The following is a 21,134-nucleotide window of genomic DNA, read 5'->3' as shown; positions in this document are numbered from 1 at the left end:
GGATGGACTCTTTGGCTTTGCTTTTCTTCTCCTCATTGGATTTTTCATGTTCAAAGTTGCAGAAGCCAGATTACAAGCTCATTTTGGTTCAACTTCAGCAACTGTGCATTGCATTGCCATGTAATGTGATGCAATGCTATCTTTCTAGCTCTCCCTTTTTACTTCCTTTTGGATAAACAGACATATTAGGCAAGCATTTTGGAGCTTTCACCTAAATAACTACAGGTGGTGAGATAAGCTGCACAATATAATTGACCTTTCAGTATATTGTTGCACACACACCATCTATTTAGCAAATGCCCTTGTTATCAACAGCAGCCTTTTAAACTCACCTGAGCTAACAGGTATGTGCGCTGGTTACTCTGCTGCGCTTAAAATTTCTTTTTTGGTTTGCTACAATGCCTTTTCTGAAACGTTGTCTCCTTCTGCTGGAACACTGACTTCTTTCATTTAATGCCTGCAGACTATAAAAGAGAACCCAACCCAAAAAGTTTGGTTGATTAGTCTGTGGCATTCTGTTAAACTGTTGCTTATGGCGGTCTCTGTGAGCTTCTCAGCGACATTCAGCCAGCCAGGTATCCTGCCTGCAGTAGATGGAATGTGGCAATGGAACGCTGGCTGCGCGTGTCATAATAGGCTCTGAGCCTTTATATACCTGTGCACAGCAGCAGCCACCTTCAGTCTGCTGCTGGACAGCCAGCAGCAGCAGCAGCAGGAGAGGTATGTAATCAGGAGCCCTCCTGCTAAGGGTAGACATCTGCTCGTTCCACCCCACCCCCCGCCTTAATTGGTTCTCCTCCCTTCCAACGGTGTTGAGGCGGGTGGGAACAGCAGGGGGTGAAGGTGCTGTGTTTAAAGAGGTGGAGTTATGCAGATCTAAAACGCGTGGATTGCAGCAGCAGCAAGCCGAAAAGTGCAGGCATGTAAGGGATCTAGAGGTTGACAACATGTCTTCTTAACGGGAGTCCAGGAGCTCATCTCCACAAATGGACTTTTCAGGATCCTTGGGTGGCTCCGTAGTTTGAAACCAATTCTGGTTATCGCTTCTCGGCCTTTTGGCTAAGATCAAGTGTAGTATCTGTTCTTATCAGTTTAATATCTGATACGTCCCCTATCTGGGGACCATATATTAAATGGATTTTTAGAACAGGGAGATGGAAAAAGAGCTTGCTCTGTCCACTCCACGCATTGACCTGGTATTGCAGTATCTCCAGGACCGGTGCACCCCTTCTTTAATGCAGTTTCTAAAATCAGAAAGAATTGAATTCAATGTTTTTTGTTCATTTTGCTTGTTTGTCGGATTTTGGGATGGACTCTTTGGCTTTGCTTTTCTTCTCCTCATTGGATTTTTCATGTTCAAAGTTGCAGAAGCCAGATTACAAGCTCATTTTGGTTCAACTTCAGCAACTGTGCATTGCATTGCCATGTAATGTGATGCAATGCTATCTTTCTAGCTCTCCCTTTTTACTTCCTTTTGGATAAACAGACATATTAGGCAAGCATTTTGGAGCTTTCACCTAAATAACTACAGGTGGTGAGATAAGCTGCACAATATAATTGACCTTTCAGTATATTGTTGCACACACACCATCTATTTAGCAAATGCCCTTGTTATCAACAGCAGCCTTTTAAACTCACCTGAGCTAACAGGTATGTGCGCTGGTTACTCTGCTGCGCTTAAAATTTCTTTTTTGGTTTGCTACAATGCCTTTTCTGAAACGTTGTCTCCTTCTGCTGGAACACTGACTTCTTTCATTTAATGCCTGCAGACTATAAAAGAGAACCCAACCCAAAAAGTTTGGTTGATTAGTCTGTGGCATTCTGTTAAACTGTTGCTTATGGCGGTCTCTGTGAGCTTCTCAGCGACATTCAGCCAGCCAGGTATCCTGCCTGCAGTAGATGGAATGTGGCAATGGAACGCTGGCTGCGCGTGTCATAATAGGCTCTGAGCCTTTATATACCTGTGCACAGCAGCAGCCACCTTCAGTCTGCTGCTGGACAGCCAGCAGCAGCAGCAGCAGGAGAGGTATGTAATCAGGAGCCCTCCTGCTAAGGGTAGACATCTGCTCGTTCCACCCCACCCCCCGCCTTAATTGGTTCTCCTCCCTTCCAACGGTGTTGAGGCGGGTGGGAACAGCAGGGGGTGAAGGTGCTGTGTTTAAAGAGGTGGAGTTATGCAGATCTAAAACGCGTGGATTGCAGCAGCAGCAAGCCGAAAAGTGCAGGCATGTAAGGGATCTAGAGGTTGACAACATGTCTTCTTAACGGGAGTCCAGGAGCTCATCTCCACAAATGGACTTTTCAGGATCCTTGGGTGGCTCCGTAGTTTGAAACCAATTCTGGTTATCGCTTCTCGGCCTTTTGGCTAAGATCAAGTGTAGTATCTGTTCTTATCAGTTTAATATCTGATACGTCCCCTATCTGGGGACCATATATTAAATGGATTTTTAGAACAGGGAGATGGAAAAAGAGCTTGCTCTGTCCACTCCACGCATTGACCTGGTATTGCAGTATCTCCAGGACCGGTGCACCCCTTCTTTAATGCAGTTTCTAAAATCAGAAAGAATTGAATTCAATGTTTTTTGTTCATTTTGCTTGTTTGTCGGATTTTGGGATGGACTCTTTGGCTTTGCTTTTCTTCTCCTCATTGGATTTTTCATGTTCAAAGTTGCAGAAGCCAGATTACAAGCTCATTTTGGTTCAACTTCAGCAACTGTGCATTGCATTGCCATGTAATGTGATGCAATGCTATCTTTCTAGCTCTCCCTTTTTACTTCCTTTTGGATAAACAGACATATTAGGCAAGCATTTTGGAGCTTTCACCTAAATAACTACAGGTGGTGAGATAAGCTGCACAATATAATTGACCTTTCAGTATATTGTTGCACACACACCATCTATTTAGCAAATGCCCTTGTTATCAACAGCAGCCTTTTAAACTCACCTGAGCTAACAGGTATGTGCGCTGGTTACTCTGCTGCGCTTAAAATTTCTTTTTTGGTTTCCTACAATGCCTTTTCTGAAACGTTGTCTCCTTCTGCTGGAACACTGACTTCTTTCATTTAATGCCTGCAGACTATAAAAGAGAACCCAACCCAAAAAGTTTGGTTGATTAGTCTGTGGCATTCTGTTAAACTGTTGCTTATGGCGGTCTCTGTGAGCTTCTCAGCGACATTCAGCCAGCCAGGTATCCTGCCTGCAGTAGATGGAATGTGGCAATGGAACGCTGGCTGCGCGTGTCATAATAGGCTCTGAGCCTTTATATACCTGTGCACAGCAGCAGCCACCTTCAGTCTGCTGCTGGACAGCCAGCAGCAGCAGCAGCAGCAGGAGAGGTATGTAATCAGGAGCCCTCCTGCTAAGGGTAGACAGCTGCTCGTTCCACCCCACCCCCCGCCTTAATTGGTTCTCCTCCCTTCCAACGGTGTTGAGGCGAGTGGGAACAGCAGGGGGTGAAGGTGCTGTGTTTAAAGAGGTGGAGTTATGCAGATCTAAAACGCGTGGATTGCAGCAGCAGCAAGCCGAAAAGTGCAGGCATGTAAGGGATCTAGAGGTTGACAACATGTCTTCTTAACGGGAGTCCAGGAGCTCATCTCCACAAATGGACTTTTCAGGATCCTTGGGTGGCTCCGTAGTTTGAAACCAATTCTGGTTATCGCTTCTCGGCCTTTTGGCTAAGATCAAGTGTAGTATCTGTTCTTATCAGTTTAATATCTGATACGTCCCCTATCTGGGGACCATATATTAAATGGATTTTTAGAACAGGGAGATGGAAAAATAGCTTGCTCTGTCCACTCCACGCATTGACCTGGTATTGCAGTATCTCCAGGACCGGTGCACCCCTTCTTTAATGCAGTTTCTAAAATCAGAAAGAATTGAATTCAATGTTTTTTGTTCATTTTGCTTGTTTGTCGGATTTTGGGATGGACTCTTTGGCTTTGCTTTTCTTCTCCTCATTGGATTTTTCATGTTCAAAGTTGCAGAAGCCAGATTACAAGCTCATTTTGGTTCAACTTCAGCAACTGTGCATTGCATTGCCATGTAATGTGATGCAATGCTATCTTTCTAGCTCTCCCTTTTTACTTCCTTTTGGATAAACAGACATATTAGGCAAGCATTTTGGAGCTTTCACCTAAATAACTACAGGTGGTGAGATAAGCTGCACAATATAATTGACCTTTCAGTATATTGTTGCACACACACCATCTATTTAGCAAATGCCCTTGTTATCAACAGCAGCCTTTTAAACTCACCTGAGCTAACAGGTATGTGCGCTGGTTACTCTGCTGCGCTTAAAATTTCTTTTTTGGTTTGCTACAATGCCTTTTCTGAAACGTTGTCTCCTTCTGCTGGAACACTGACTTCTTTCATTTAATGCCTGCAGACTATAAAAGAGAACCCAACCCAAAAAGTTTGGTTGATTAGTCTGTGGCATTCTGTTAAACTGTTGCTTATGGCGGTCTCTGTGAGCTTCTCAGCGACATTCAGCCAGCCAGGTATCCTGCCTGCAGTAGATGGAATGTGGCAATGGAACGCTGGCTGCGCGTGTCATAATAGGCTCTGAGCCTTTATATACCTGTGCACAGCAGCAGCCACCTTCAGTCTGCTGCTGGACAGCCAGCAGCAGCAGCAGCAGCAGGAGAGGTATGTAATCAGGAGCCCTCCTGCTAAGGGTAGACAGCTGCTCGTTCCACCCCACCCGCCGCCTTAATTGGTTCTCCTCCCTTCCAACGGTGTTGAGGCGGGTGGGAACAGCAGGGGGTGAAGGTGCTGTGTTTAAAGAGGTGGAGTTATGCAGATCTAAAACGCGTGGATTGCAGCAGCAGCAAGCCGAAAAGTGCAGGCATGTAAGGGATCTAGAGGTTGACAACATGTCTTCTTAACGGGAGTCCAGGAGCTCATCTCCACAAATGGACTTTTCAGGATCCTTGGGTGGCTCCGTAGTTTGAAACCAATTCTGGTTATCGCTTCTCGGCCTTTTGGCTAAGATCAAGTGTAGTATCTGTTCTTATCAGTTTAATATCTGATACGTCCCCTATCTGGGGACCATATATTAAATGGATTTTTAGAACAGGGAGATGGAAAAAGAGCTTGCTCTGTCCACTCCACGCATTGACCTGGTATTGCAGTATCTCCAGGACCGGTGCACCCCTTCTTTAATGCAGTTTCTAAAATCAGAAAGAATTGAATTCAATGTTTTTTGTTCATTTTGCTTGTTTGTCGGATTTTGGGATGGACTCTTTGGCTTTGCTTTTCTTCTCCTCATTGGATTTTTCATGTTCAAAGTTGCAGAAGCCAGATTACAAGCTCATTTTGGTTCAACTTCAGCAACTGTGCATTGCATTGCCATGTAATGTGATGCAATGCTATCTTTCTAGCTCTCCCTTTTTACTTCCTTTTGGATAAACAGACATATTAGGCAAGCATTTTGGAGCTTTCACCTAAATAACTACAGGTGGTGAGATAAGCTGCACAATATAATTGACCTTTCAGTATATTGTTGCACACACACCATCTATTTAGCAAATGCCCTTGTTATCAACAGCAGCCTTTTAAACTCACCTGAGCTAACAGGTATGTGCGCTGGTTACTCTGCTGCGCTTAAAATTTCTTTTTTGGTTTGCTACAATGCCTTTTCTGAAACGTTGTCTCCTTCTGCTGGAACACTGACTTCTTTCATTTAATGCCTGCAGACTATAAAAGAGAACCCAACCCAAAAAGTTTGGTTGATTAGTCTGTGGCATTCTGTTAAACTGTTGCTTATGGCGGTCTCTGTGAGCTTCTCAGCGACATTCAGCCAGCCAGGTATCCTGCCTGCAGTAGATGGAATGTGGCAATGGAACGCTGGCTGCGCGTGTCATAATAGGCTCTGAGCCTTTATATACCTGTGCACAGCAGCAGCCACCTTCAGTCTGCTGCTGGACAGCCAGCAGCAGCAGCAGCAGCAGGAGAGGTATGTAATCAGGAGCCCTCCTGCTAAGGGTAGACAGCTGCTCGTTCCACCCCACCCGCCGCCTTAATTGGTTCTCCTCCCTTCCAACGGTGTTGAGGCGGGTGGGAACAGCAGGGGGTGAAGGTGCTGTGTTTAAAGAGGTGGAGTTATGCAGATCTAAAACGCGTGGATTGCAGCAGCAGCAAGCCGAAAAGTGCAGGCATGTAAGGGATCTAGAGGTTGACAACATGTCTTCTTAACGGGAGTCCAGGAGCTCATCTCCACAAATGGACTTTTCAGGATCCTTGGGTGGCTCCGTAGTTTGAAACCAATTCTGGTTATCGCTTCTCGGCCTTTTGGCTAAGATCAAGTGTAGTATCTGTTCTTATCAGTTTAATATCTGATACGTCCCCTATCTGGGGACCATATATTAAATGGATTTTTAGAACAGGGAGATGGAAAAAGAGCTTGCTCTGTCCACTCCACGCATTGACCTGGTATTGCAGTATCTCCAGGACCGGTGCACCCCTTCTTTAATGCAGTTTCTAAAATCAGAAAGAATTGAATTCAATGTTTTTTGTTCATTTTGCTTGTTTGTCGGATTTTGGGATGGACTCTTTGGCTTTGCTTTTCTTCTCCTCATTGGATTTTTCATGTTCAAAGTTGCAGAAGCCAGATTACAAGCTCATTTTGGTTCAACTTCAGCAACTGTGCATTGCATTGCCATGTAATGTGATGCAATGCTATCTTTCTAGCTCTCCCTTTTTACTTCCTTTTGGATAAACAGACATATTAGGCAAGCATTTTGGAGCTTTCACCTAAATAACTACAGGTGGTGAGATAAGCTGCACAATATAATTGACCTTTCAGTATATTGTTGCACACACACCATCTATTTAGCAAATGCCCTTGTTATCAACAGCAGCCTTTTAAACTCACCTGAGCTAACAGGTATGTGCGCTGGTTACTCTGCTGCGCTTAAAATTTCTTTTTTGGTTTGCTACAATGCCTTTTCTGAAACGTTGTCTCCTTCTGCTGGAACACTGACTTCTTTCATTTAATGCCTGCAGACTATAAAAGAGAACCCAACCCAAAAAGTTTGGTTGATTAGTCTGTGGCATTCTGTTAAACTGTTGCTTATGGCGGTCTCTGTGAGCTTCTCAGCGACATTCAGCCAGCCAGGTATCCTGCCTGCAGTAGATGGAATGTGGCAATGGAACGCTGGCTGCGCGTGTCATAATAGGCTCTGAGCCTTTATATACCTGTGCACAGCAGCAGCCACCTTCAGTCTGCTGCTGGACAGCCAGCAGCAGCAGCAGCAGGAGAGGTATGTAATCAGGAGCCCTCCTGCTAAGGGTAGACAGCTGCTCGTTCCACCCCACCCCCCGCCTTAATTGGTTCTCCTCCCTTCCAACGGTGTTGAGGCGGGTGGGAACAGCAGGGGGTGAAGGTGCTGTGTTTAAAGAGGTGGAGTTATGCAGATCTAAAACGCGTGGATTCCAGCAGCAGCAAGCCGAAAAGTGCAGGCATGTAAGGGATCTAGAGGTTGACAACATGTCTTCTTAACGGGAGTCCAGGAGCTCATCTCCACAAATGGACTTTTCAGGATCCTTGGGTGGCTCCGTAGTTTGAAACCAATTCTGGTTATCGCTTCTCGGCCTTTTGGCTAAGATCAAGTGTAGTATCTGTTCTTATCAGTTTAATATCTGATACGTCCCCTATCTGGGGACCATATATTAAATGGATTTTTAGAACAGGGAGATGGAAAAAGAGCTTGCTCTGTCCACTCCACGCATTGACCTGGTATTGCAGTATCTCCAGGACCGGTGCACCCCTTCTTTAATGCAGTTTCTAAAATCAGAAAGAATTGAATTCAATGTTTTTTGTTCATTTTGCTTGTTTGTCGGATTTTGGGATGGACTCTTTGGCTTTGCTTTTCTTCTCCTCATTGGATTTTTCATGTTCAAAGTTGCAGAAGCCAGATTACAAGCTCATTTTGGTTCAACTTCAGCAACTGTGCATTGCATTGCCATGTAATGTGATGCAATGCTATCTTTCTAGCTCTCCCTTTTTACTTCCTTTTGGATAAACAGACATATTAGGCAAGCATTTTGGAGCTTTCACCTAAATAACTACAGGTGGTGAGATAAGCTGCACAATATAATTGACCTTTCAGTATATTGTTGCACACACACCATCTATTTAGCAAATGCCCTTGTTATCAACAGCAGCCTTTTAAACTCACCTGAGCTAACAGGTATGTGCGCTGGTTACTCTGCTGCGCTTAAAATTTCTTTTTTGGTTTGCTACAATGCCTTTTCTGAAACGTTGTCTCCTTCTGCTGGAACACTGACTTCTTTCATTTAATGCCTGCAGACTATAAAAGAGAACCCAACCCAAAAAGTTTGGTTGATTAGTCTGTGGCATTCTGTTAAACTGTTGCTTATGGCGGTCTCTGTGAGCTTCTCAGCGACATTCAGCCAGCCAGGTATCCTGCCTGCAGTAGATGGAATGTGGCAATGGAACGCTGGCTGCGCGTGTCATAATAGGCTCTGAGCCTTTATATACCTGTGCACAGCAGCAGCCACCTTCAGTCTGCTGCTGGACAGCCAGCAGCAGCAGCAGCAGGAGAGGTATGTAATCAGGAGCCCTCCTGCTAAGGGTAGACAGCTGCTCGTTCCACCCCACCCCCCGCCTTAATTGGTTCTCCTCCCTTCCAACGGTGTTGAGGCGGGTGGGAACAGCAGGGGGTGAAGGTGCTGTGTTTAAAGAGGTGGAGTTATGCAGATCTAAAACGCGTGGATTGCAGCAGCAGCAAGCCGAAAAGTGCAGGCATGTAAGGGATCTAGAGGTTGACAACATGTCTTCTTAACGGGAGTCCAGGAGCTCATCTCCACAAATGGACTTTTCAGGATCCTTGGGTGGCTCCGTAGTTTGAAACCAATTCTGGTTATCGCTTCTCGGCCTTTTGGCTAAGATCAAGTGTAGTATCTGTTCTTATCAGTTTAATATCTGATACGTCCCCTATCTGGGGACCATATATTAAATGGATTTTTAGAACAGGGAGATGGAAAAAGAGCTTGCTCTGTCCACTCCACGCATTGACCTGGTATTGCAGTATCTCCAGGACCGGTGCACCCCTTCTTTAATGCAGTTTCTAAAATCAGAAAGAATTGAATTCAATGTTTTTTGTTCATTTTGCTTGTTTGTCGGATTTTGGGATGGACTCTTTGGCTTTGCTTTTCTTCTCTTCATTGGATTTTTCATGTTCAAAGTTGCAGAAGCCAGATTACAAGCTCATTTTGGTTCAACTTCAGCAACTGTGCATTGCATTGCCATGTAATGTGATGCAATGCTATCTTTCTAGCTCTCCCTTTTTACTTCCTTTTGGATAAACAGACATATTAGGCAAGCATTTTGGAGCTTTCACCTAAATAACTACAGGTGGTGAGATAAGCTGCACAATATAATTGACCTTTCAGTATATTGTTGCACACACACCATCTATTTAGCAAATGCCCTTGTTATCAACAGCAGCCTTTTAAACTCACCTGAGCTAACAGGTATGTGCGCTGGTTACTCTGCTGCGCTTAAAATTTCTTTTTTGGTTTGCTACAATGCCTTTTCTGAAACGTTGTCTCCTTCTGCTGGAACACTGACTTCTTTCATTTAATGCCTGCAGACTATAAAAGAGAACCCAACCCAAAAAGTTTGGTTGATTAGTCTGTGGCATTCTGTTAAACTGTTGCTTATGGCAGTCTCTGTGAGCTTCTCAGCGACATTCAGCCAGCCAGGTATCCTGCCTGCAGTAGATGGAATGTGGCAATGGAACGCTGGCTGCGCGTGTCATAATAGGCTCTGAGCCTTTATATACCTGTGCACAGCAGCAGCCACCTTCAGTCTGCTGCTGGACAGCCAGCAGCAGCAGCAGCAGGAGAGGTATGTAATCAGGAGCCCTCCTGCTAAGGGTAGACAGCTGCTCGTTCCACCCCACCCCCCGCCTTAATTGGTTCTCCTCCCTTCCAACGGTGTTGAGGCGGGTGGGAACAGCAGGGGGTGAAGGTGCTGTGTTTAAAGAGGTGGAGTTATGCAGATCTAAAACGCGTGGATTGCAGCAGCAGTAAGCCGAAAAGTGCAGGCGTGCAAGGGATCTAGAGGTTGACAACATGTCTTCTTAACGGGAGTCCAGGAGCTCATCTCCACAAATGGACTTTTCAGGATCCTTGGGTGGCTCCGTAGTTTGAAACCAATTCTGGTTATCGCTTCTCGGCCTTTTGGCTAAGATCAAGTGTAGTATCTGTTCTTATCAGTTTAATATCTGATACGTCCCCTATCTGGGGACCATATATTAAATGGATTTTTAGAACAGGGAGATGGAAAAAGAGCTTGCTCTGTCCACTCCACGCATTGACCTGGTATTGCAGTATCTCCAGGACCGGTGCACCCCTTCTTTAATGCAGTTTCTAAAATCAGAAAGAATTGAATTCAATGTTTTTTGTTCATTTTGCTTGTTTGTCGGATTTTGGGATGGACTCTTTGGCTTTGCTTTTCTTCTCCTCATTGGATTTTTCATGTTCAAAGTTGCAGAAGCCAGATTACAAGCTCATTTTGGTTCAACTTCAGCAACTGTGCATTGCATTGCCATGTAATGTGATGCAATGCTATCTTTCTAGCTCTCCCTTTTTACTTCCTTTTGGATAAACAGACATATTAGGCAAGCATTTTGGAGCTTTCACCTAAATAACTACAGGTGGTGAGATAAGCTGCACAATATAATTGACCTTTCAGTATATTGTTGCACACACACCATCTATTTAGCAAATGCCCTTGTTATCAACAGCAGCCTTTTAAACTCACCTGAGCTAACAGGTATGTGCGCTGGTTACTCTGCTGCGCTTAAAATTTCTTTTTTGGTTTGCTACAATGCCTTTTCTGAAACGTTGTCTCCTTCTGCTGGAACACTGACTTCTTTCATTTAATGCCTGCAGACTATAAAAGAGAACCCAACCCAAAAAGTTTGGTTGATTAGTCTGTGGCATTCTGTTAAACTGTTGCTTATGGCGGTCTCTGTGAGCTTCTCAGCGACATTCAGCCAGCCAGGTATCCTGCCTGCAGTAGATGGAATGTGGCAATGGAACGCTGGCTGCGCGTGTCATAATAGGCTCTGAGCCTTTATATACCTGTGCACAGCAGCAGCCACCTTCAGTCTGCTGCTGGACAGCCAGCAGCAGCAGCAGCAGGAGAGGTATGTAATCAGGAGCCCTCCTGCTAAGGGTAGACAGCTGCTCGTTCCACCCCACCCCCCGCCTTAATTGGTTCTCCTCCCTTCCAACGGTGTTGAGGCGGGTGGGAACAGCAGGGGGTGAAGGTGCTGTGTTTAAAGAGGTGGAGTTATGCAGATCTAAAACGCGTGGATTGCAGCAGCAGTAAGCCGAAAAGTGCAGGCGTGTAAGGGATCTAGAGGTTGACAACATGTCTTCTTAACGGGAGTCCAGGAGCTCATCTCCACAAATGGACTTTTCAGGATCCTTGGGTGGCTCCGTAGTTTGAAACCAATTCTGGTTATCGCTTCTCGGCCTTTTGGCTAAGATCAAGTGTAGTATCTGTTCTTATCAGTTTAATATCTGATACGTCCCCTATCTGGGGACCATATATTAAATGGATTTTTAGAACAGGGAGATGGAAAAAGAGCTTGCTCTGTCCACTCCACGCATTGACCTGGTATTGCAGTATCTCCAGGACCGGTGCACCCCTTCTTTAATGCAGTTTCTAAAATCAGAAAGAATTGAATTCAATGTTTTTTGTTCATTTTGCTTGTTTGTCGGATTTTGGGATGGACTCTTTGGCTTTGCTTTTCTTCTCCTCATTGGATTTTTCATGTTCAAAGTTGCAGAAGCCAGATTACAAGCTCATTTTGGTTCAACTTCAGCAACTGTGCATTGCATTGCCATGTAATGTGATGCAATGCTATCTTTCTAGCTCTCCCTTTTTACTTCCTTTTGGATAAACAGACATATTAGGCAAGCATTTTGGAGCTTTCACCTAAATAACTACAGGTGGTGAGATAAGCTGCACAATATAATTGACCTTTCAGTATATTGTTGCACACACACCATCTATTTAGCAAATGCCCTTGTTATCAACAGCAGCCTTTTAAACTCACCTGAGCTAACAGGTATGTGCGCTGGTTACTCTGCTGCGCTTAAAATTTCTTTTTTGGTTTGCTACAATGCCTTTTCTGAAACGTTGTCTCCTTCTGCTGGAACACTGACTTCTTTCATTTAATGCCTGCAGACTATAAAAGAGAACCCAACCCAAAAAGTTTGGTTGATTAGTCTGTGGCATTCTGTTAAACTGTTGCTTATGGCGGTCTCTGTGAGCTTCTCAGCGACATTCAGCCAGCCAGGTATCCTGCCTGCAGTAGATGGAATGTGGCAATGGAACGCTGGCTGCGCGTGTCATAATAGGCTCTGAGCCTTTATATACCTGTGCACAGCAGCAGCCACCTTCAGTCTGCTGCTGGACAGCCAGCAGCAGCAGCAGCAGGAGAGGTATGTAATCAGGAGCCCTCCTGCTAAGGGTAGACAGCTGCTCGTTCCACCCCACCCCCCACCTTAATTGGTTCTCCTCCCTTCCAACGGTGTTGAGGCGGGTGGGAACAGCAGGGGGTGAAGGTGCTGTGTTTAAAGAGGTGGAGTTATGCAGATCTAAAACGCGTGGATTGCAGCAGCAGCAAGCCGAAAAGTGCAGGCATGTAAGGGATCTAGAGGTTGACAACATGTCTTCTTAACGGGAGTCCAGGAGCTCATCTCCACAAATGGACTTTTCAGGATCCTTGGGTGGCTCCGTAGTTTGAAACCAATTCTGGTTATCGCTTCTCGGCCTTTTGGCAAGATCAGTGGTGGTTTTCTGCTGCTGGTGTTGTTTGGAGGGCAGTTGTGACTGGGGTTCCCCCTTGTGGGGCCCTAGTGTGCGATTGAGCGGCGATTGTGTTTATCTGCTGTAAAAATGGTGGAGAAAACACGTGGATTAGAGGACTCGGTCTGTCTGAAGGTGGCTGCAGGTCATGAAGGAGAAATCGGTTTGGACCAAGTTTGCGTTGATGTCTTGAAGAACATTAATGGCTTGAAGGTAACGGATGTATTGGCACTGCAGGATTTTCAGAAACAAGGAATTTATGATATCACTTTTGTTTCTTTGAGTATTTGCCAGAGAGTCTACATGGAGTTGGTACGAATGAAGGAAGAAAAGGAATTGAAATGCCTAGAGTTTATTGCACTGGAACCTCTGTTCCAGCAGACATATAAGTATGTGGTTGTGCACATGTATAACCCTAAAGTTCCGGATGAGACTGTTTCCAATTTTTTAGCTCGGTATTGTAGTGAGGTTAAATTTTTGGGAAGAATGAAGAACAAATACAATTATCTAAATGGCAAGAGGAGATATGTTGTAAAACTGAGACCGGATGATAGAGCTATTGGGGGTGCCAAGAGCATTCCTGGACAGTTTTCTATCGGAGGAGAAAGGGCATTTTGTTTTTATAATGGACAGATGGAATATTGTAGGAAGTGTCATGAGTTTGGACATGTTCAGAAAGATTGTCCAGTGCAAGGTGATGTTTGTAGAGGTTGTGGGAAATCTGGGCATGTTGCAAGTGGTTGCCCAATGAATAAGGTGTGTGATTTGTGTGGACATGCAGATCACCTTGCAAGGAAATGTAGATTGTGGGCTCAGATTCCTAGGTCACAGGTGGACGCTGAAGAGAGGCAGAAGAAGACTCGGCAGGAAAGTGGGGAGGAGGGCGAAGGCTCAGACTCAGAGGGGGAAAGCCAAAAACAAGATGGTGGTAGGGGAAGAGACCATGCGGTGCCCAAGATGGAGGAAAAGGGGCGGAGCCAGAAGAAAGTTGGTTTGAGGGAGGGGCTGGAAGTAATAAACAAAGTAGCTGATGTGCATGGCCCGGGTGATGGGATGGATTTGTCTAATATGGCGGAGTCAGTGAATCCTGTTTTGGGAAGAGATGGGGGTGAGGAAATGGAGGTTTTGGAGGAGGAGGATTCTGATTCGGATGGAACTATAACCCCTCAGCAGCGTGATAGGGTTAACAGTGATTGGAGTGAAAATGAGGAGGAAGATGATGGCAAGGAGGAGAGTTATGCCTCCGTGATTAAAAGAAGTAAGGTGGAGGGGTGTTGGTCTGGGGGGCAGGAAGATCCAGTCTCCCTAAGACCAGGTTATTCTAACAGGGACTCGAGTTCTGAGTCGCCTGATATACGTAGAAAAGTGGGTGGCAGGAGTGGGTTTTCTCCTGGTTCATGATGGATCGGGTATGGTGGAGATTTTTTCCTGTTGTTATGATGGCGTTGTGTGTTGCTTCTCTGAATGTACGAGGGATTGGTTCTGCTTGTAGGAGAGCAGGGATACTGGAGTACATTGAGAGTGTGAATGCAGATATTGTCTGTCTGCAGGAATGTGTAATTAAATCTGCCCCGCATGAGAGTGAGTGGAATAAGGGGCAATCTTTTTGGTCCCCATGCTCAGAAAACAGGAATGAAGGGGTGGGCATTTTACTGTGTAATTCCAGTCTAAAGGTTTTAGAGTTTAAAGTAATCATACCTGGGAGATGTTTGTTTTTATTAGTGGATTTTTTAGGTCAGCGGGTACGGGTTTTTAATGTTTATGCCCCTGCTGATAAACAAGCAAGAGTTGGGTCTTTGGAGTCTCTAAAGTTGTTTTTACCAGGCAGAGACTTCACTATAGTGGCTGGAGATTTTAATTGTGTCAGATCCGCAAAAGATCGTAAGAGCTCTACGGAAGGTAAGACTGATGTTACGTCTAATATTTTAAATCAGATTGTGCAGGATTTACGCTACACGGATGCTGGTCTGATGGTTGGGCCAAGTGATAAGTTCACATACATATCAGACAGTGGACGTAGTGTTTCCCGAATTGACTATGTTTTTATGTCTGAAGGGATTAAGGTGGCCAAGTGCAACCACGTGATGACGACTTTTTCTGACCACAAGATGATAGTGGTAGATCTGTGTATAGCTGAGTCCCTGGCTTTTGGAAAGGGACTCTGGAAGCTGAACGTAAGCCTGCTGGAAGAGGAGAGTGTTAAGGTTGGTTTTAATAAAGTGTTTTTGTCTTGTGTGTCTGAACAGCACCTTTTTAAAGATTTGCTAGAGTGGTGGGACTGGGCTAAGGAGAAATTTGCATGTTATTTTAAAGGGGTGTGTTTTAGGAGAGCGAAAGCCAAAAGGGATCATGATGCTGCTGTTATTTCAAAATTGGAAGTACTCCATAAGTTTAAGAGAGCGGGGATGGAGGTGGATAAAGAGATTGCAGATTTGAAGGACGAACTGAAGAAGATACTTATTGAAAAAGGGAAGACTATTATGTTTAAGGCAAAAATAAAGCACATGGAGGAAAATGAGCAATGTTCGAGATACTTTTTTAAAAAATGTTTTAAACCTAAAGGGGTTTTTAAGTTTGTTTTTTCTCCTGCAGGGGAGGTATCTGGGGATGAGATGATTGGCAGTATTCTTTCCTTTTATGAAACACTCTTCTCTAACGATAGTAGAGCCAGTGATGCGGAAATTAATGATTATTGCAAAGTATTAACTAATAATATTCCTGAGGAGAAAATTGGGTTTTTAAGTGAGGAGGTTGGGAAAGATGAAATTAGACGGGCAGTGGATGGCTTGGCGAAAGGCAAGACGCCAGGCTGTGATGGTCTTCCTGCTGAATTTTATGTTAGATTTTGGGATATTATAGGTGTGGAGTTTTCCCGGGTGGTGCAATATGGTTTTACTCATGGGATTTTATCGGTTTCTATGCGTAGGGGGATTGTTACGCTGATTCATAAGAAAGGGGACATGAGGGATATTAAAAATTGGAGGCCCATAACATTGTTAAACAGTGATTACAAAATTATTTCTAAAATTGTGGCTGGTAGACTGGCAGATGTGATAGGTGATATGGTGGGGGAGTATCAGGCATGTGCAGTGCCTGGTAGGAAAATTTCAGATAATTTGCTGCTTCTAAGAGACTTAATTTATCAGGCTAATTTGAATAAGAATGCTCTTTTGTTACAGTCGGTGGACCTGGAGAAAGCCTTTGATAAAATATCACATAGATTTTTGTTCTCTGCTGTAAGTCACCTTGGTGTTCCGGATAAATTATTGATGGTCATTAAGAGTTTTTATTGTGGGGTCAGTAGCCAGATTTTAGTTAATGGGCATGTGAGTTCCAGTTTTAATATTTTATCGGGAGTTAGGCAGGGTTGTCCCCTGTCACCAATTCTTTTTATCTGTGTGGTGGAGGCCCTTTTAAAAAGTGTGCAAGTTGACAAGTGTGTGGCTGGTGTTTTTATTCCTGGGGGATCCGGGGGTCCAGTCAAGTCTTTAAGTTATATGGATGATATTGTTTTTACTTGTGGTTCACAGGCGGATCTCAATAGAGTGAATTTGCACGTAAGGATTTTTTGTTGTGTGGCTGGTATGGCGGTGAATTGGGGAAAGTGCCAGCTTTGTAACTTTGGGAGGCAGGTTGAGGTTAACGTGGCAGGAGTGGAGAGTAGGGAGGAAATTGAGGTTCTTGGTGTCATCTTTGAGAAGGAACTGAAAGGGAAAAGCAGCCTGAAGATTCTAGAAGACAAAATGGATCAGAAGTTGAACTTTTGGAAACTAAGGAACCTGTCGCTGAGAGGGAAAGTGCTGGTAATCAAGTCTGTGATTCTCCCGCTTCTGCTGTACACTGCTTTGATTTTCCCACCTGCTGTGCTTTGGACAAAGAGAGTGACAAGGAAACTGTTTGTGTTTTTTTGGGGATCCAAAATGGAGAAACTAAGAAGAGGAATGGTTATGTGTTCTGTGGAAAATGGGGGTTGTGATTTTCCTAACATTGACTTATTTTTAAGAATGCATTATTTTTTGAACATTTATAAATTATCCCAGTGCAATAACAGGACTGCGGACATGTGCAAATATTTAGCAGGACGGCTTTTCCAGAAATGGAGCTGGTGTGAGAAGGATTTAAGAAAACCAGTTTCGTTTGTGATACCGTTTTTTTATGTGGTGCTTAGGTCCTTCTATGATCAAAATGGGATAAGCTCCATGGTTAGACCGGACAAAAAACTGATTGTCTCAGGTATTAAGAAGAAGGAGATGTTATGTGATGTGCCGTTTTGTAATAATGCACAGTCTGGACAGGTGTGGAAGCTTTTTTTCATGCGTGGAATCAGCAACAGACAGAAGGATGTAACCTGGATGGCGTTGCATGGATGCTTGCCAACAAGAGCTTTTTTGAATGACCGGGGGATAAAGGTTCAAGAACTATGTCCTAGGGAAGGTTGCAATAAGGTGGAAACAATACAGCATATTTTTTGGGACTGTTTTTTTGCTAAAAAAGTTTTTACCTTGTTGTCATGTATGTTTGTTGCTTTAGTTGGTTTTCATTGTTTCGATTTTGAAAGGATTTTAATAGGTCAAGATTTTAAGTACTCGCAAAGGAAGCGGGCAAGCTGGATTATTTTTGTCATATATAAAGAGGTTTTATGGGACGTTCGGAATTTGGTGATTTTTAAAAAGATTGTTTTTTCCCCCATGGAATGCAGAAAGATTTTTCTTGCTAGACTGTTCTATGCCTATTTATTGGATAAAAAGAAGTATGGTGAGACAGCAGCAGAGGCACTCTGGAACTTTTCACATTGGACTTCTTACAGTAAGTAACAGTTAATTGCAGGGTTGTGTTTTTTGGGATTTTGTTTTTGTTTTTCCGAATGATGATTTGAGAACCCGTTATGTGAATATGCGCTATGATGCATAAATTAATGTGGGTCTTAATCTGAGGAAAAAAAAAAAAAAAAAAAATCTGTTCTTATCAGTTTAATATCTGATACGTCCCCTATCTGGGGACCATATATTAAATGGATTTTTAGAACAGGGAGATGGAAAAAGAGCTTGCTCTGTCCACTCCACGCATTGACCTGGTATTGCAGTATCTCCAGGACCGGTGCACCCCTTCTTTAATGCAGTTTCTAAAATCAGAAAGAATTGAATTCAATGTTTTTTGTTCATTTTGCTTGTTTGTCGGATTTTGGGATGGACTCTTTGGCTTTGCTTTTCTTCTCCTCATTGGATTTTTCATGTTCAAAGTTGCAGAAGCCAGATTACAAGCTCATTTTGGTTCAACTTCAGCAACTGTGCATTGCATTGCCATGTAATGTGATGCAATGCTATCTTTCTAGCTCTCCCTTTTTACTTCCTTTTGGATAAACAGACATATTAGGCAAGCATTTTGGAGCTTTCACCTAAATAACTACAGGTGGTGAGATAAGCTGCACAATATAATTGACCTTTCAGTATATTGTTGCACACACACCATCTATTTAGCAAATGCCCTTGTTATCAACAGCAGCCTTTAAAACTCACCTGAGCTAACAGGTATGTGCGCTGGTTACTCTGCTGCGCTTAAAATTTCTTTTTTGGTTTGCTACAATGCCTTTTCTGAAACGTTGTCTCCTTCTGCTGGAACACTGACTTCTTTCATTTAATGCCTGCAGACTATAAAAGAGAACCCAACCCAAAAAGTTTGGTTGATTAGTCTGTGGCATTCTGTTAAACTGTTGCTTATGGCGGTCTCTGTGAGCTTCTCAGCGACATTCAGCCAGCCAGGTATCCTGCCTGCAGTAGATGGAATGTGGCAATGGAACGCTGGCTGCGCGTGTCATAATAGGCTCTGAGCCTTTATATACCTGTGCACAGCAGCAGCCACCTTCAGTCTGCTGCTGGACAGCCAGCAGCAGCAGCAGCAGGAGAGGTATGTAATCAGGAGCCCTCCTGCTAAGGGTAGACAGCTGCTCATTCCACCCCACCCCCCGCCTTAATTGGTTCTCCTCCCTTCCAACGGTGTTGAGGCGGGTGGGAACAGCAGGGGGTGAAGGTGCTGTGTTTAAAGAGGTGGAGTTATGCAGATCTAAAACGCGTGGATTGCAGCAGCAGCAAGCCGAAAAGTGCAGGCATGTAAGGGATCTAGAGGTTGACAACATGTCTTCTTAACGGGAGTCCAGGAGCTCATCTCCACAAATGGACTTTTCAGGATCCTTGGGTGGCTCCGTAGTTTGAAACCAATTCTGGTTATCGCTTCTCGGCCTTTTGGCTAAGATCAAGTGTAGTATCTGTTCTTATCAGTTTAATATCTGATACGTCCCCTATCTGGGGACCATATATTAAATGGATTTTTAGAACAGGGAGATGGAAAAAGAGCTTGCTCTGTCCACTCCACGCATTGACCTGGTATTGCAGTATCTCCAGGACCGGTGCACCCCTTCTTTAATGCAGTTTCTAAAATCAGAAAGAATTGAATTCAATGTTTTTTGTTCATTTTGCTTGTTTGTCGGATTTTGGGATGGACTCTTTGGCTTTGCTTTTCTTCTCCTCATTGGATTTTTCATGTTCAAAGTTGCAGAAGCCAGATTACAAGCTCATTTTGGTTCAACTTCAGCAACTGTGCATTGCATTGCCATGTAATGTGATGCAATGCTATCTTTCTAGCTCTCCCTTTTTACTTCCTTTTGGATAAACAGACATATTAGGCAAGCATTTTGGAGCTTTCACCTAAATAACTACAGGTGGTGAGATAAGCTGCACAATATAATTGACCTTTCAGTATATTGTTGCACACACACCATCTATTTAGCAAATGCCCTTGTTATCAACAGCAGCCTTTAAAACTCACCTGAGCTAACAGGTATGTGCGCTGGTTACTCTGCTGCGCTTAAAATTTCTTTTTTGGTTTGCTACAATGCCTTTTCTGAAACGTTGTCTCCTTCTGCTGGAACACTGACTTCTTTCATTTAATGCCTGCAGACTATAAAAGAGAACCCAACCCAAAAAGTTTGGTTGATTAGTCTGTGGCATTCTGTTAAACTGTTGCTTATGGCGGTCTCTGTGAGCTTCTCAGCGACATTCAGCCAGCCAGGTATCCTGCCTGCAGTAGATGGAATGTGGCAATGGAACGCTGGCTGCGCGTGTCATAATAGGCTCTGAGCCTTTATATACCTGTGCACAGCAGCAGCCACCTTCAGTCTGCTGCTGGACAGCCAGCAGCAGCAGCAGCAGGAGAGGTATGTAATCAGGAGCCCTCCTGCTAAGGGTAGACAGCTGCTCATTCCACCCCACCCCCCGCCTTAATTGGTTCTCCTCCCTTCCAACGGTGTTGAGGCGGGTGGGAACAGCAGGGGGTGAAGGTGCTGTGTTTAAAGAGGTGGAGTTATGCAGATCTAAAACGCGTGGATTGCAGCAGCAGCAAGCCGAAAAGTGCAGGCATGTAAGGGATCTAGAGGTTGACAACATGTCTTCTTAACGGGAGTCCAGGAGCTCATCTCCACAAATGGACTTTTCAGGATCCTTGGGTGGCTCCGTAGTTTGAAACCAATTCTGGTTATCGCTTCTCGGCCTTTTGGCTAAGATCAAGTGTAGTATCTGTTCTTATCAGTTTAATATCTGATACGTCCCCTATCTGGGGACCATATATTAAATGGATTTTTAGAACAGGGAGATGGAAAAAGAGCTTGCTCTGTCCACTCCACGCATTGACCTGGTATTGCAGTATCTCCAGGACCGGTGCACCCCTTCTTTAATGCAGTTTCTAAAATCAGAAAGAATTGAATTCAATGTTTTTTGTTCATTTTGCTTGTTTGTCGGATTTTGGGATGGACTCTTTGGCTTTGCTTTTCTTCTCCTCATTGGATTTTTCATGTTCAAAGTTGCAGAAGCCAGATTACAAGCTCATTTTGGTTCAACTTCAGCAACTGTGCATTGCATTGCCATGTAATGTGATGCAATGCTATCTTTCTAGCTCTCCCTTTTTACTTCCTTTTGGATAAACAGACATATTAGGCAAGCATTTTGGAGCTTTCACCTAAATAACTACAGGTGGTGAGATAAGCTGCACAATATAATTGACCTTTCAGTATATTGTTGCACACACACCATCTATTTAGCAAATGCCCTTGTTATCAACAGCAGCCTTTAAAACTCACCTGAGCTAACAGGTATGTGCGCTGGTTACTCTGCTGCGCTTAAAATTTCTTTTTTGGTTTGCTACAATGCCTTTTCTGAAACGTTGTCTCCTTCTGCTGGAACACTGACTTCTTTCATTTAATGCCTGCAGACTATAAAAGAGAACCCAACCCAAA

The 21,134-nt window shown here is 44.0% G+C and overlaps 11 non-coding genes and 1 pseudogene across 11 annotated transcripts; all 12 read left to right on the top strand.

The window, feature by feature from the left end:
• The first annotated feature begins 1,039 nt into the window (after positions 1–1,039).
• LOC141207469 (U2 spliceosomal RNA) lies at positions 1,040–1,230 on the top strand. Its single transcript, XR_012277806.1, has one exon. It is a non-coding gene; the product is annotated as a U2 spliceosomal RNA (small nuclear RNA).
• Positions 1,231–2,345: 1,115 nt separating this feature from the next.
• Positions 2,346–2,536, top strand: LOC141207467 (U2 spliceosomal RNA). Its single transcript, XR_012277804.1, has one exon. It is a non-coding gene; the product is annotated as a U2 spliceosomal RNA (small nuclear RNA).
• A 1,118-nt stretch (positions 2,537–3,654) lies between these two features.
• LOC141207173 (U2 spliceosomal RNA) lies at positions 3,655–3,845 on the top strand. The gene has a single exon (XR_012277595.1). It is a non-coding gene; the product is annotated as a U2 spliceosomal RNA (small nuclear RNA).
• Positions 3,846–4,963: 1,118 nt separating this feature from the next.
• On the top strand, positions 4,964–5,154 carry LOC141207466 (U2 spliceosomal RNA). Its single transcript, XR_012277803.1, has one exon. It is a non-coding gene; the product is annotated as a U2 spliceosomal RNA (small nuclear RNA).
• A 1,118-nt stretch (positions 5,155–6,272) lies between these two features.
• Positions 6,273–6,463, top strand: LOC141207465 (U2 spliceosomal RNA). Its single transcript, XR_012277802.1, has one exon. It is a non-coding gene; the product is annotated as a U2 spliceosomal RNA (small nuclear RNA).
• A 1,115-nt stretch (positions 6,464–7,578) lies between these two features.
• LOC141207464 (U2 spliceosomal RNA) lies at positions 7,579–7,769 on the top strand. The gene has a single exon (XR_012277801.1). It is a non-coding gene; the product is annotated as a U2 spliceosomal RNA (small nuclear RNA).
• Positions 7,770–8,884: 1,115 nt separating this feature from the next.
• LOC141207463 (U2 spliceosomal RNA) lies at positions 8,885–9,075 on the top strand. The gene has a single exon (XR_012277799.1). It is a non-coding gene; the product is annotated as a U2 spliceosomal RNA (small nuclear RNA).
• Positions 9,076–10,190: 1,115 nt separating this feature from the next.
• Positions 10,191–10,381, top strand: LOC141207462 (U2 spliceosomal RNA). Its single transcript, XR_012277798.1, has one exon. It is a non-coding gene; the product is annotated as a U2 spliceosomal RNA (small nuclear RNA).
• Positions 10,382–11,496: 1,115 nt separating this feature from the next.
• LOC141207461 (U2 spliceosomal RNA) lies at positions 11,497–11,687 on the top strand. Its single transcript, XR_012277797.1, has one exon. It is a non-coding gene; the product is annotated as a U2 spliceosomal RNA (small nuclear RNA).
• Positions 11,688–17,757: 6,070 nt separating this feature from the next.
• On the top strand, positions 17,758–17,958 carry LOC141207334 (U2 spliceosomal RNA; annotated as a pseudogene).
• Positions 17,959–19,073: 1,115 nt separating this feature from the next.
• LOC141207460 (U2 spliceosomal RNA) lies at positions 19,074–19,264 on the top strand. The gene has a single exon (XR_012277796.1). It is a non-coding gene; the product is annotated as a U2 spliceosomal RNA (small nuclear RNA).
• A 1,115-nt stretch (positions 19,265–20,379) lies between these two features.
• On the top strand, positions 20,380–20,570 carry LOC141207459 (U2 spliceosomal RNA). The gene has a single exon (XR_012277795.1). It is a non-coding gene; the product is annotated as a U2 spliceosomal RNA (small nuclear RNA).
• The last annotated feature ends 564 nt before the right edge of the window (positions 20,571–21,134 follow it).

This window comes from Phyllobates terribilis, unplaced genomic scaffold, assembly GCF_046119375.1.
Source record: "Phyllobates terribilis strain yellow unplaced genomic scaffold, ASM4611937v1 Scaffold_160__1_contigs__length_4322635, whole genome shotgun sequence".
NCBI classification, from domain to species: domain Eukaryota; kingdom Metazoa; phylum Chordata; class Amphibia; order Anura; family Dendrobatidae; genus Phyllobates; species Phyllobates terribilis.
The sequence above is the reverse complement of the archived record's forward strand: the minus strand, read 5'-3'. Positions and strand labels throughout refer to the sequence as shown.